Source organism: Tyto alba, unplaced genomic scaffold (assembly GCF_018691265.1).
Source record: "Tyto alba isolate M040663 unplaced genomic scaffold, T.alba_DEE_v4.0 Super-Scaffold_14, whole genome shotgun sequence".
In the NCBI taxonomy this organism is placed as follows: Eukaryota; Metazoa; Chordata; class Aves; order Strigiformes; family Tytonidae; genus Tyto; species Tyto alba.
Window position 1 is genome coordinate 40,428,374 of NW_024881276.1, and position 14,082 is coordinate 40,442,455.

General features: G+C 34.4%; 1 long non-coding RNA gene across 1 annotated transcript in view; it reads right to left on the minus strand.

Annotated features, from left to right (window-relative positions):
* Positions 1–3,741: 3,741 nt before the first annotated feature.
* LOC116960544 overlaps positions 3,742–14,082 on the minus strand; it is a 35,128-nt gene continuing 24,787 nt past the window's right edge. The window contains exon 4 of the long non-coding RNA XR_004406450.2: positions 3,742–3,837. This is a non-coding gene — a long non-coding RNA (uncharacterized LOC116960544). The remainder of the gene's footprint in view (positions 3,838–14,082) is intronic.

A 14,082-nucleotide genomic window follows, 5' to 3' on the forward strand; every position in this document is an offset into this window, starting at 1 on the left:
TGAACCCTTCCTGCCCCGCCTGAAGACATCTCTGCAGAGATCTTCAGGAAGCACCACAGTGCTTTTCTTTAGCTCAGGTAAATGATCTTAACACAACACTGTTCCCCTAATACCACCATTGCTTGTGTAAGCCAAAGCATGTGTTTTCCTCAGTAGCTAATTCAGTAGCTGCGACTTTTTAAAGGACACAGTGGTACTTACTGCAGGTTCGCCTTCACAACATCCCTTTGAACATTACTGGCCACCATGGACTGCAGGGGAGAAGTCACAGACATGAGCCTGCTGCAGCTATAGCAGAAGGACAGCTGAAATAGACTTATGTCTATGATCTTGTACTTCTCCTTTAAGACAAAAAAAGGACCAAATTCCTCTGGGCGTCCTTGCCACTTCGACTGCTTTAACCAAGGTTGAGCAGAAGTCGCGATCTTGGGGCAGGACTACATCACCTTCAGCACATGGCAATGACAACCCACCAATGCAAACCTTTTGTGATGAAGAGGTACGTGAAAATCCTTTGTGCTGTGCCTTAATTAGTCTTTCACAAAATGTCACGAGGTGGCTGCTGGAGGGAGCCACAGCCTGCATCTGACCTGCCCTGAGGCGTGTATTCCACAGCAATGATGGGGGTCTCCAGGAGCTGGGAGTTCAGACATGCAGACGGCTTGCTGCTGCACTGATGCCTGAAGAGCACTTCAAAGTCTCCCCAGTAGCTGCATATCTTCCAAGCTTCATCCAGAATCTTCAAGAATTTTGCACTATTTTTCTAGAATGCAAAGCAGCGTTTCTAGCCTTCTCATGCCCAGCAGCATCAGGTAGTCTGCACTCTCCAGGTGTGCCGCTGGCTTACCCTGTTGCCTGAGCAATGCAGGGCCCTCCAGCTGCACAGAATTTGGAAAGATTGGGAAGACTCCCCAGGTGCACTGGTTGTTCCTCTCTGAATCTTCTGAGAGGTGAAGAAGAGCTGCAATCAACACAATTGATAAAGAGTTTATTATTAAGATTACTTTCCCTATAATTCACTTTCTTCTATAACAAAATTTGTTATTAGACTAGATATTAGTATAACAAAACAGTACATTACACATCTTCATTTAGGAAAGCCTGTATGGCATATGCTTTGTTTTTCCTGTTTGCCAGTTTTTTTCATGGACAGAAAAAAAAAAGGATTTAAACTTGATTTTAGTGTTAAATAAACACATGCATAGCAAGATGTAAACTGTATTTCAGCAGCTTTGGCTATGTGACAAAATGTCATCAAAACATGACTGATGAATAGCTAATAGATGCATTGAAGTAAAATTATAATTTCTATTCAGAAATTCAGTTTATAAACAGTCCCAAAAGAAAAATTTGCTGTTTGAAACATCTAAGTAGCAAATCTAATGAATAGTCTCTTAACTTTTATAATATTCCCTGAAAATTAGATTAAGGTATAGTCGACAACCTTGCAGGATTCAATGAAAGTATAATTAATAGTGAAAATATTACAAAGTCCAATCAAATACCCTTCTAGAAATACTCCCTTTGCATCATTAACTTTGTCAGTCATTCCTTTAAATAAATCCCTGTTTAAAAATAATAAAAAGAAGGAAATGTACAAGTGTATATTCCTGGAGTGACTTCATAAATTGATTACCTTTTGAAATATTTTATTCTGATTAATGAGAACAAGACAGCTAAAATATGTGAACTGAAGATATAAATATACTCTACCTATTTAGAATGTAATTTTCCAAGCTGTTTTTTCTGAGGATTATTTAAAATTAAATACCATATCCCTTGCATGGAATCTGGCAAATCAAGGATATATTATTTTTTTTTTAATTCATAATGACAAGAACTTTTATTATTGCTTTTTTGAAAATAAAGGAATTGGTGAATCTACAGCTCTAATTTATGCCACATCACACGTATAGGAATACACATGTGAAATTATAAAATTATTTCAGCACTGCCTCACTAACACTGGTGTAGATCCTGAACCTACAATGACCCACCAAAGGTGAATACCTCCATTTGTACTCTAATGGAGCTGAGCTCTGTTCAAGGCCTCCTCTGGGGCACCAAAGGAACATGAAGTTCCTTCACCTCCAACTCATTATAGTGCAACAGTATCAGTTACACATTTCTACACTGCTGTCAGTGTGCGAGAGAACAGATTCCAAGAACCACATCAAAAGATTGAACAAGAAGCTAGTATATGCAGTTAAAAAGGTAGAGGTGACTCAATTTCCAGGGGTTTACTTTAAATATTTAAAGACTGTTCTGACTATGGAAAATATTTAATATTTAAAAATAAAGTAAAAAAAATCCTGACTCTTGAGATCTTTTTTTCTGTAAGTAACAAATATCACTGTCTTTTTCTCTTATATGAAAGTAAACAGGCAATTATTTCAAGCATAGTTTTACCTTCAAAGTTTCATTTGCAAACCTGCAGTGGTATGATTAGGAATCACTGAGAACTGGAGGTACTTCTTTGCCATGAAAGCTGGTACAGGGTTTGTAGTAAAACTCAACAGAGTTTGTCATATTACTTTTTTTTTTTTTTTTTTTTTTTTTTCTGAAGGTGGTATATCAGGACTAAATCTACAATTCATATTCCATAAAACCCACAAATAAAATTATTCTCATTGGTGACACAGATAGCAAAAATAAGTCTATATTAAAATCGATGGGAGTTTTGTATACATGAAAGCTATAAGATATAGGTGCTTATAATTATCATCTTCAAACCTATTTTAATTTTCTGTGTCTTTGTAAGTAATTCAAAGTCCTTTGGAAGGTATTTGGTATTTAAATTCCAAGGGCTGCTTAGATCCAATAGCTGAAGCTGAAAATTGAGATAAAAAAAGAAATAAAAGATTTTTCTGAGAGAGAAAAGTAGTTTGTGCTTCAGCCTTAAATGATCCTGGTATCTGATACAATGGAAAAGCTGAAGAAGAGATTAGCCATTTGAAAAATGACCATTTCAGAGCTGTTCATTGATTTCTTAAAGGTCTATTCACTAAAAATACATTCAAAGTATAAAGGGCAAAGATCCTACTGGTAGGTCATTACTTGGATACAAACTCCTTGTAGTCTGCTGCCTCAAAACAGTAAAAAATATTGCTACCCTAATACTGAGTTAGCATTTACTCTGATTGTGTGTGCCAGTTTGTGATGGCACATTGTCCTGGTTTCTGTTGGAATAAGGTTAATTTTCTTCCTAGTAGCTGGTACAGTGCTGTGCTTTGGATTTAGGATGAGAATGATGTTGGTAACACACTGATACTTTAGTTGGTGCTAAGCAGTGTTTATACTAAATCAAGGCCTTTTCAGCTTCTGATACTGTTCTGCCAGTGGAGGCTGGTGGTGCACAAGAAGCTGGGAGGGGACACAGCCAGGACAGATAACCCAAAAAATCCAAAGGGATGTTCCATATCATATGACATCATGCCCAGTAAATAAACTGGGAGGAGTTAGCTGGGAGACACTGTGGCTCAGCGATTGGCTGGGCATCGCTCAGCAGGTGGTACATCACTTGTTTTGTATATTCTATTATTATTATTGTTGCTGTTATCTTTATTATTATTATTATTCTTCCTTTCTTTGCTGTTCTGTAAGGATGCATCTAAAGGTCCAGCAGTTAGGTCCACGTGCTCACAGCTGCAGTGCCAGTGCTGGATTCAGTGGCATGGGAAAGCCATTATAGTAAAGGGAAAGGAGAAAACAATTTATTTATAGCAAGTTACTGACCTTGTATATTTGGATTGCTACATTATTATATCAGGATGAAATTATTATTTTTGTGTTCATCTGCTATTCAGAATACTTGGTAAGTTGAAGACAGATGAGGTCCTAAAACACAAGAAATAGAAAGTATAGTGACATTCCCTTAGAAAGAAAAAAAAAAAAAAAAAAAAAGGGCCAGGGAATTAAGAACAAACAGCTTAACTTCATTCTTTGGAAAAATTCTTGGATAAATAACCAAAGTACAAAACACCTGGAAGATTACAAGAAAAGAAGTAACAGCTCTCAAGAGCAAATAATGTCAAATGTTTCTAAAATATTTTTTAAAACAAGTTAAAAAGTCTAGGGGTGAAGAGGAAAATAACACCAAACAGCAGGGATGGGATTCAGTTGCTTAATAATAATATTCATTACCATGAAGGCGTCCAAGACAACCATACAAGGCTGGAAAGATACAACTTACAACCCAAGGGAGATATGCTGTCTTCTATCTCACAGCTGGAGGCCAGGCAGGATATTTTATGTTGCCTAAAATGTTACTGGACATCTATGAATAGGGAACTGAATTAATCAGAAATGTTGTATGTCTTGACTTTCAATATAGAATTCTAGAAAATAGGTTCTAGGTGAAAACCTGATAGTGAAGGCAAAAATGGCCTTATGGCTATACTTGGAGAACAGTTATCTATGCTCATTGCCTAACCAGAATCATTGAATCAAAAGGGGTCCCAAATGGCTTTGTTGTTGACCTGACTCTAAGATTATCCAAGTCACTGATAAACCAAACCAAATTTATCAAAGCTTTGTGTTATTTGCAAACACGCCAGGTGATACTTCTCCTCTATTCAGTACACCTGGACTGCCGTGTCCAGTGCTGGGTGCACCAGTACGAGAGAGAGGTGGAGCTACTGGAGAGAGTCTAGGGAAGGGCCACAAAGAAAGTTAAGGGACTGGAGCATCTCTCCTATGGGGAAAGGCTGTGAGAGATAAGACTCTCAGCCTAGAGAGTGCTCAGGCGGAATCTCATTTGTGGCACTACTGGTATTGACCAAGTTCCATTTTGCAAGGACTTCTTTGTTTGAAGTGATGAATGTAGCGCATTATCCCCAAAATTACCATGCAGTCTATAAAGACAATTAATTTTTCTAAGAAATTACAAGGTAGTTAATTAATCTGAGTTCAAGTTAATTAAAATTTTACTCCTTTAAGAAAAGTGTTGGTGCATTTAGCGTATGTCAGTCTTTTTCCACTAATGACCTGAAAAAGAAAATACTATATGTTCTTGAAGCTTATTTTTAAAAGCTGTTGAATTCCTGTATTAATCCTCAGTTGAAGAAAATTAAAAGCTAAGTTTATTATCTGTTATTATTAGTTAATTTTACTTAACCACAGTAAGACTAAATACTGGTACATTATTGTGACATCAGGGCTAATTAGTCACCCAAATTTGTATGCAAAAATTCTGGTGTTTTTAATATATCAAGAGTCTGAGGGAGACTGGTTAAAGGCATTAGAAACATAATGTAAGGAATACTCAGCTCCATTCCTATGAAATTTAAAAATCACATAGCCACTTATCACCTGGGCAACAGTTCCTGAAAGACTCCCTTTCACACCATTCCTCTGCTGGGGGAAGCAGCATTATCAAGAAAAATGTAATCATATATGCCCATAAAGCTTGTAGAAATTGTGACTCAGAGGTTGAGCTCTCCCTTTACCCCTTATATAAGAAGTTGATGTCACTAATATTTCAAATTAAGGATCTTATGCATCATCAACATGCTTTCGCTGTTTAGCAGTGCTGGGGAGAGTCAAAACAACCATAAAATCCAGCTCTACTTGCTTTAGTGTGTTGGTGAACCCACTGAAATAAAATATGATTTAAGATACTAGGAAAAATCAGAACTGATACAGAAATACTACATTATTCCTGTTCATTATTAGTATATAAATTCTGAAATAATTTAAACAGAGTAAAACTAGCAGGCAAACATATTCCTCAGACTATTTAGGATATAAATTAGTTCTTCAAGCACAAAAATATCAAGAGGATGCAGTAATCCTCCTGAAATAATTAATATAAAACAAAAATACCTCTAAACTTCACAAAAAGCAATATTAACTCTCATATATAGTCCTACCATGATAAAAAATATTTAGAGGAAACTGGAAGGTGGTAACTAACCAATTTAATTCTAGATTTAAAAAAAAAAAAGCAGGATTTGGTCACCTGAGAGATGCCAATTATCTTGAATCATAACATATGCTAAGACGTCAGGAATACAAAACTATTTTTTGTAAATATTTATGTGCATAACACATAGATTTATAAATACTATTTCTGAAAAATCTATGAATAAACATATTCTGGATTTTCCAATAAAGCCTTCAACATCCTTTCTTATTTTATCTTAAGTCACCTTTATCCTTTCTTATTCCGTCAGTTTACTTACAAGTATTTGAGTACACTGAAGGAAAAACTGTGCTTTAAATTACACAATAAGCGGAAAGACAGTTTTGTATTGTGCTTTGAGTTTAGATCTTCAGGCTTTTTTTTTAGTTTACAGGACAAGTCTTAGTTTACAGGAAACCAGAGAGAACCTTGTCTGAAATATGTGTGTATGTGTATGTATATGTTTTGGTTGTCAGTGGGTATTTTTATCCAGAGTAGATTGGATTCATTGAAAATAGACAAGCCAAACATTAGCAATTTTGAATTTGAGTAATTCAGGGAAGAAAGTTAGAACAATGACTACCAAAATTTAGGCCTGTAATTTCTTCAGGTACTTTTTAATAAGACCTGTGTTAAGTCTAGACATCAAAACATAAAACTTATCCACAGTCTTTGTTATACAAAAAAAGTGTTAATGTAAAAAATGAATATAATTTAAAATTATTTTAGAAGCACAATCATAGATAATGATTATCCTTCATAAGTATGCAAAAACCAACATGGCATTTGACATTTTGGCTAAAATAGTCTTTTGTTGAAGAAATTGATAGCTGCAGCCACTTAAGGTCAGTGACTGCAGACAAACATAACAGAAATTGGTTGAAGTGTGCTCCTAATTTCTCCAGTTCCTGGCACTGTCAGGAACTTCCCCTTTCATCTCCAGGGCACCTTGCAGACCCCTGCCTGCCCTGGCAATGGGACCAGACTGTCCCACCAATCCCAGACCAGGCATTTTGAACAAGGATTCAAAGGGCTGATTGTGTACTAAATGAAGAATTCTCTGTGATCCAATTTCAAAGACTTCTAAAGCAATATGAATTTTTAGGCAAAACTTTATACAGAAGATAATTACTATTACTGATAACCATATCACACACTCAAGGATATGCAGTCAAGTGTTGGTAATCCAAACCAAATTCCAAGGCTATAGGAATAAGTATAAACTAGTTAGGAAGGTTGAATGTAAACATCAGTTCAAGGTCTAAAGTGTTTGACTTGAAACAAGCTTAGTTAATTGCTAATCAGTGGGCTACATTCTGAGAGACAGTTTTTTTAACAGGATATGAATAATAGTAAACCTGATATGCAATCTTAGAGGGAAAAAAGAAAAGTTAAAATATATAATCTGAAATGATAAACCAGATCTAAGCAGCACAGTAATTTACAGAAAAAGATACTTCTCTTCAACTGGAGCAGATATTTTCCTGCATGCATCATCACAGAATGAAGCTTTACTGTTCCCTGTTACTAGAGCAGAAAAAAATAAAAATAATTGTTTGTGATCTGTATTTAGGAAATGTAAACTTAACCTCTAAAGTAATGTGAGTTACTTTCTGCTTGCTGTACTTAGTAATATGTTTACAAATACATAACAATGACTTAATGAAACTTAAGTTTATTGAATGAGATGTTTGGAAGCAGCTCAGAGAATGCATATTAAGTTAAAAGAGTATAACTTATACTGCTTTATATAGCAAAATTTGGTACTTTTGGTCTTTTGATGGTTGCAGTAGATATAGTTAAAAGCAAGAATTAGAAATTATACAGATAAGGTGAATTTGCATATCAACTTGAGACTACAGATGGAAATGAAGGTATATTTAATCAGGCACTTTATATTAGCATTATTGATTACCTAAAGGGTTTTTGGCTGTCACAGGCAAATGTCAGATGCTCTAATTAGATTACTGTACAACTTGTATATGAATTAATTGCACAGCAGATTGCATATAAAAAAAAAGTCTGTTTTTCGTACTTCTTTCCTTTCCTCAACAAATCTTTCACATCTGCTGGACAATGACAGCATGAAATACAGTTTCTGAATGTAGATTTGTTTTGGGATGTTCAATAATTTTATATATGCAGACAGTGTGATTCCTATCTCTGGTTTACCAATGAGTCTATAAAGCCTCACAGAAAGATTAATTACAGCTCACATCAATTTTGGCCTCTAGATGTCATGTAAAGAACATAACACTAAAGAGGAAGCAGAAGAATTTTGATTATGTCCATCAGACAAAAAAAGAGAGAATAAAAGGTAGATAGTGGAATTTTAAAAGGGTTGGGTTTACTGTTTGCATCTTTTTAAATAACTGAAGTTCTCAAAATTAAGTGGGCAGTAGGAAGAAATAAGTTCAGTGGAAGAAGTGTTACTGATTGAAGAACTACTTCTATAAATCAGTAAGATTTGATAAAATAATAAACAACATTCAAGAACTCACAGATGTCATATAACTGATACTCAGGGTTAAAACTGGTACAGAAAATATAATAACTGTCAAAGATGTAATAGAAATATAGTTATATACCTGACCTTTGGCATCAAAATTCTGCCTGCAGTTCCAACCATTTCTCAAAAATAATTTTGATAACACTCATAAAACCAGTTTTCCAAATATTTTATTTGCAGTTTTAAAATGCACAGTGCAAACACCATAAAAGCACTTTGCTCCGTGACAGCATTTATCCACAGATCTTAAAATACATTAGTTATGCAAGTATCATATAAAATAAAGAAATAGAACTATATTCACTCTTGCAGGTCAGTGAATAGAAAGAAAAAGTTATTGAAATGCAGGTCCAAACCCTAGTTCCAAATTGATAGCAAGGCCAGAAGAGGAACCTCAAAATATTTTTCCCACTGAATTAAACATTCATTATCAGATATAAATAAAAAAAAAAAAGACAGGAAATAATTTTAGATTCTATAAGAGATCTTGCATGTAGGGCTTCTAAGAGATCCTGTTTTTCTATGTAATAAAACAATTTCGAGAACTGCAAGTGACTGCAGACATAGATGCCACCAGTGGATATCTTCTTATCTTTATGCAGTCACTGTGCATCCTAACATCACAGAATACTCATGTTAAGCAGAGACCCAAAGAAAATGTGCATCCTAAAGTTGAGTCCTGTACAGTACGTGTAAGACAATCCAGTAAAGCTGAACTTATCCTTAAGGCCACAAATTTGGTATTTATAAGCTAAGCAATCCTAGGGTTCTCCATTGAGTCTCCACTTTACCTCTGTCAGCCATAAATCTCTTAGCTGTCCAGCAGTTCGTGCCTTTTTCTGTCTTACATGCTTGTCCTAAGGTTATCACCAGGACTATGAACCTGCCAAAACGAAAATTTTATCTCACAACTTCTGTTCCCGCTAACAATCATTTCCAAGCACAGAAGCACAGAATCAAGAGAAACTAGGATCCTGTTTGTGCCAGTTGTTAACCTCTTGGTAATGCTATTTTCAAAATAACACCACAAGTTACTATAAAATGCTACTTAGAGTATGATCATACTTTCATACTGCTCTAAGTGTCCATTTTTAATTGTCTCTCTCCTCCTACTAAAACTCCTTTTTTTGAAAGAATAAATGCATTAATTAAAAATAGCTGCAACAGACTGACCATGTTGATCTCACTAAATAGATTTAATACTTTAAGTATGCCTTTTACAGGACTTAACGAATGATGAGATCAGACTCCACTTACAACCAATACATTCTGCTTGAAATTTCTAAGTGACTCACAGGCATAAATACACTCAGCCTTGATACACAACATCAAGAGTATTTTCAATCAATCTTTGGTATGCTTACACACTTGTAGCTTTACTTCACTTCTATTAATAGCAAAAAGTGGAAGGTAACTCTTACCTAACATTGTAACTCACAAAATTGGACCCTCTTCCTCACCTGTCCTTTCTGCTATGTTATTCTCTAAGGAACATTAAACGTTAAGTAGAACCACCTTTAAGAAAATTATCTCTAGCCTCAGCTTCTTGCATTTGTGCCCCATCCCGGTCAGCCACTTTCTGTCAGTCAGTCCAAACTCCTAGCAGGTGTCAAGAGTACAGTTTCAAGCTTTTTTTTAACCACACAAACAAAAAATTGTGAATTATTTTGTTCTCATGCAGACCATTTCTGCATTATAACAAAGATCTTATTTCTCAATTTCTTTGTACATTGTGGTGTATAGTAAAAAGCTGTCACAGTCCATTAAACAAACATGATATAAACTAGCATATAAGATAACGTAAATGAAATTTTATATGACAAAATGGTAACAATAATGCAAATGCATGGGTTAAGCAGTAACAGCTTGAGGTCTTTTGTGGTCAAAACTGTCTGCTCAGGTTGGCAGGTTGTATTCTGGGGAGTCCAAGATTTCTGCTAAACTGGCTTTTGGCACTTTGAGTTCAGAAACTTTGGAATAATAGTTTATGATTGCAAAGGATTCTCCGCAAGCATAAAAAATATGGGGGAAAAAAAATGAAAGAATTAAGCAGGAAATTATTTTAAAAGTGTGTTTTTTCTCTTGTCAAATATTCTAACCTTGAGAAGCAAGTAGTTTCTAGAAAATTAAAGTGAAATACAAATGAATTTTTAAAACACCAGTTAATATTTTGTGCCTTGAAATTAATTAAATTAAAATATATTTCAGGCATACAAAGTGCCTTTTACTTAATTTAATCACTGGTTAATTTGATCCTTCATTTAATTTGATCAAAACCCCAGGAATCAAATCAGCTGTATTAAAAATAGCAAAACTTTCACTCCTTATTTTGATTAATTTTGATCGCCTTAGGCAAGTAATATCATATAATTCAATCACTGGTTATAGAACATTGCCATTTTAATTAATTATGAAAATGAAAAAAATTGAGTGAGAACAGAGATAAGAGCCTAAGGAAGAAAATGTATTTATAACAAAAGGACTATTACAACTCAATGTTGTGTTATTAAGACATTGCTACTAAAATTTTAGTTCTACCATTTGTCATTGTAACCCATTTGCCTACTGTTCAAGCTCAACACACAACTTCACCTATGATTATACTAAACATAGGAAGATCAAAATTAAATAAAAAGAAATTGAGATTTTCTTCACATTTGCTTGCAAGGAGAAGCCACTCCCACAATAATATGCAGCACTTTAGCCTTCTAGGGAATTTCAGTCCTGCCTTGAGGCAAATCTCCCTGGACAGGCTGTTGTCACTGCTTTCCCACATCTTTAGGGAAAAATTGCTGTTAGAACTGGCTCAGGAAGCAAATGAAAATATTTAAACAAAGCTGAGGAGAGAAGATAGGGAAGAAAGTATCCAGGAGGTCTTCCATTATTTTCTATCCCTATTCTGTTTGACTTTTCTTCTCACTACTCACATTGTCTGATTGGAGAAGAAAAAGAAGTAATTCTGGTGACTAAGGAGAGAAAGGCAGATTCCCTGAAGGCTGGTAGCACTCAGAATAATGTAAAAGACTGGTGCTATCATGAATTGCTGGTCAAGCAGACTAATATTATGTAGGTAAGGGATTCTGTACCTTCCCTTCATAAATACAACAGGAATGCCAAAATAAGTGATGCACATAAATAATTCCAGATCCAGTGAACCAAGATGATGATGATGATGATAACAACAACCACCACCACCACCACCAGAAAAAAAAACAAACCAAAACAAACTGTTAAAAAAGAACTATTCGGATCTTGTTTCTTGTTTGTTCTCTTAGTTTTATTTTTCTTTGTTTGTTTTTTATGACTAATAATGTTGGTGTACCAGTCCATGAATATGAAAATATTTGTTCAAAACTAGTGGAAATCAGAGATAGAATTTATCACCTCTCTGTTAGGCACCAGACAAATCTGTAGAGTTTAACATTTTGTAAATTAAGATCTGTTGAGATCTGGCCTTGAGTGGAAGTATGCATGACTCCCATCTGCTTCCATGATTTCACTAATACATCTGACACTAAGAATAGTGAAAGGATCCTGAGTACATTAAGGCTCTGATCAATACCAACATGCAAAGTGTTTTGAAATGACTTATCAATTTCCTCCCATCATACACCATTTTTTGCCTCATAACAGTGACCCCATTTTCTTGAGTTACACCTTCCATGCTGCATAGGTGTAACAGTAGTCAAAAATTTTTAGAGTGGCTTTATGTATAACAAGACCCAGACCAACAGAGAATAAAGAAGTTCACATTAGCCATCTTCCCTGTGTAAAGTAAATATTCTGGAAACATCTTTCATCTCAGGAAACCAATGTACCTCCATGAGATTTGACAGCTAATTCTTTTATTCTTTTTTTTTTTTTTTTTTTTTTTAATTGCATTGCTCAATCCAAATTGCAATGTAACAAAATTCTAAGTTACTGGATGGTCCTTCAGAATTTCTGAACCATTTAAAGCCTTGGACAGGTAGCAGTGGTCAAACATATGTAGTCTTGTAGCAGATTCTGTGCTGCTGCACAATGTACATTTTGGCACTGGCTGAAAAAAAAAAAAATTCACATTAAATATCACTATTTAACTTTTACTTAATTTTATGCAAGTTACCATAGTCATGACATGGCATATTTTCTTGTTTAGCCATGCCAGCTACTCCCTATCCATCCCCAGAAAGCTCCTACTTGTTGAGATTGTTCTCTTTCCACATTCCCATCCCAACAAAGACTATTTTTTCCAGCACAAAACCATCACTCAGAGGATTGACTGTGCTAGGTTTTCTTTTGCTGATCTTTCTCATAACCTAAACAGCTTGTAAATGTTACTCTGTTGTTGAACTAAAATGCTGAAAGGTTCCTACAAAGGAAACTATCCTTTGTAGTGACCTTATAAATTAATTCTGTGTATTCAAGCATTTTAAGTGAAAAGAGTAAAAGTTAAAAGGGGGAAATTCTCTCAAGAAGTCAGTCCATACATCCAATTCCATCTACTCTGAAATTTTCAGCTTTACCTGTATTTGTTCTTTACTTCCCTCAGGCTCAGATCTATTTTCCAGCACAGTATATGCTGCATTTCAGCTAGTAAAATTAGTAATTGTTCCAATATGCAGGAGATTATTTTTACAGTCTATATTGAAAGGCAATTTCAGACTCTAAATTTAATTTAAAAAAAAAGTAAAAGTTGCTTACAGTAATGCTTAAACAACATTACCAAGTTTTTGTGGTACTTTCTTCTGTTTTTTTTTTTTTTGTTTGTTTGTTTTTTATTTTATTTTTTGTTCTTTTTTTTTTTTAATAAAAACCATAATATCCATAAAGATAACTAAGACAACAATGATTTAGTCTTTTTTTTTTTTTTTTTTTTTTTTTTTTCCAGTAAATAACCTTTCAAAAGTAGGAGAACATAGACTGTGATTAAGAATGTGTTTGTGAGTATAAAAGACAGTCTAAGAGACAGAAGCAACACTGGGACACAACTTTGCAAGGTTTTGAATGACAAAGGAAAATAATGCATTTATGACAAGATTTCTTCCTGATTTCTACATGTTTTCTCCCACCAGTAGATACTGTTATAGAGAAAATGGAATAAACTTATCTCCTTTCTTCTTTCCTAGAATGTGTCTAGTTCCCTGTCTTAAGGACCTGTGATATTTTTAGTTTCCGATGTTTAAAAACAAACTGTTGAAATTGATTGTTTGAGTAAAACATGGCATAATTTTAATTTTAAGCATTTTTTAAAGTTGTGAAAAATACAACAAAATATGTATTTAAATAATTTTAAAATATATTTTTATTACTTTTCAAATTTAATTATTATAAGAACAGTATCACTATATTAAAACCTAATTACCTTATACTCCTTCTGGCTTCATGACAATGCTCATAAAATGCTTAATATTCATGTAACATGCTACCTCACCCTGTAATATCACCATATTTATGGAAAGAAATTGTAATCCTCTTTACTGGCTCAGGTTAATTCCAATAAAATATTAAATCCATTTTCTAATCTAAATGAGTTCATTAGGAGAGGCATGGTACTGAGAATACCAAACTCTCTACAGAGTTCAGCTTCATTACATTTCAGCACTGTGCATTTCCAGAGCTGTTGTACTACATTTATGAGGATTTATCTGTACTGTTCCAAAAACATTCATCCTAATTCTACTCCTTCTGT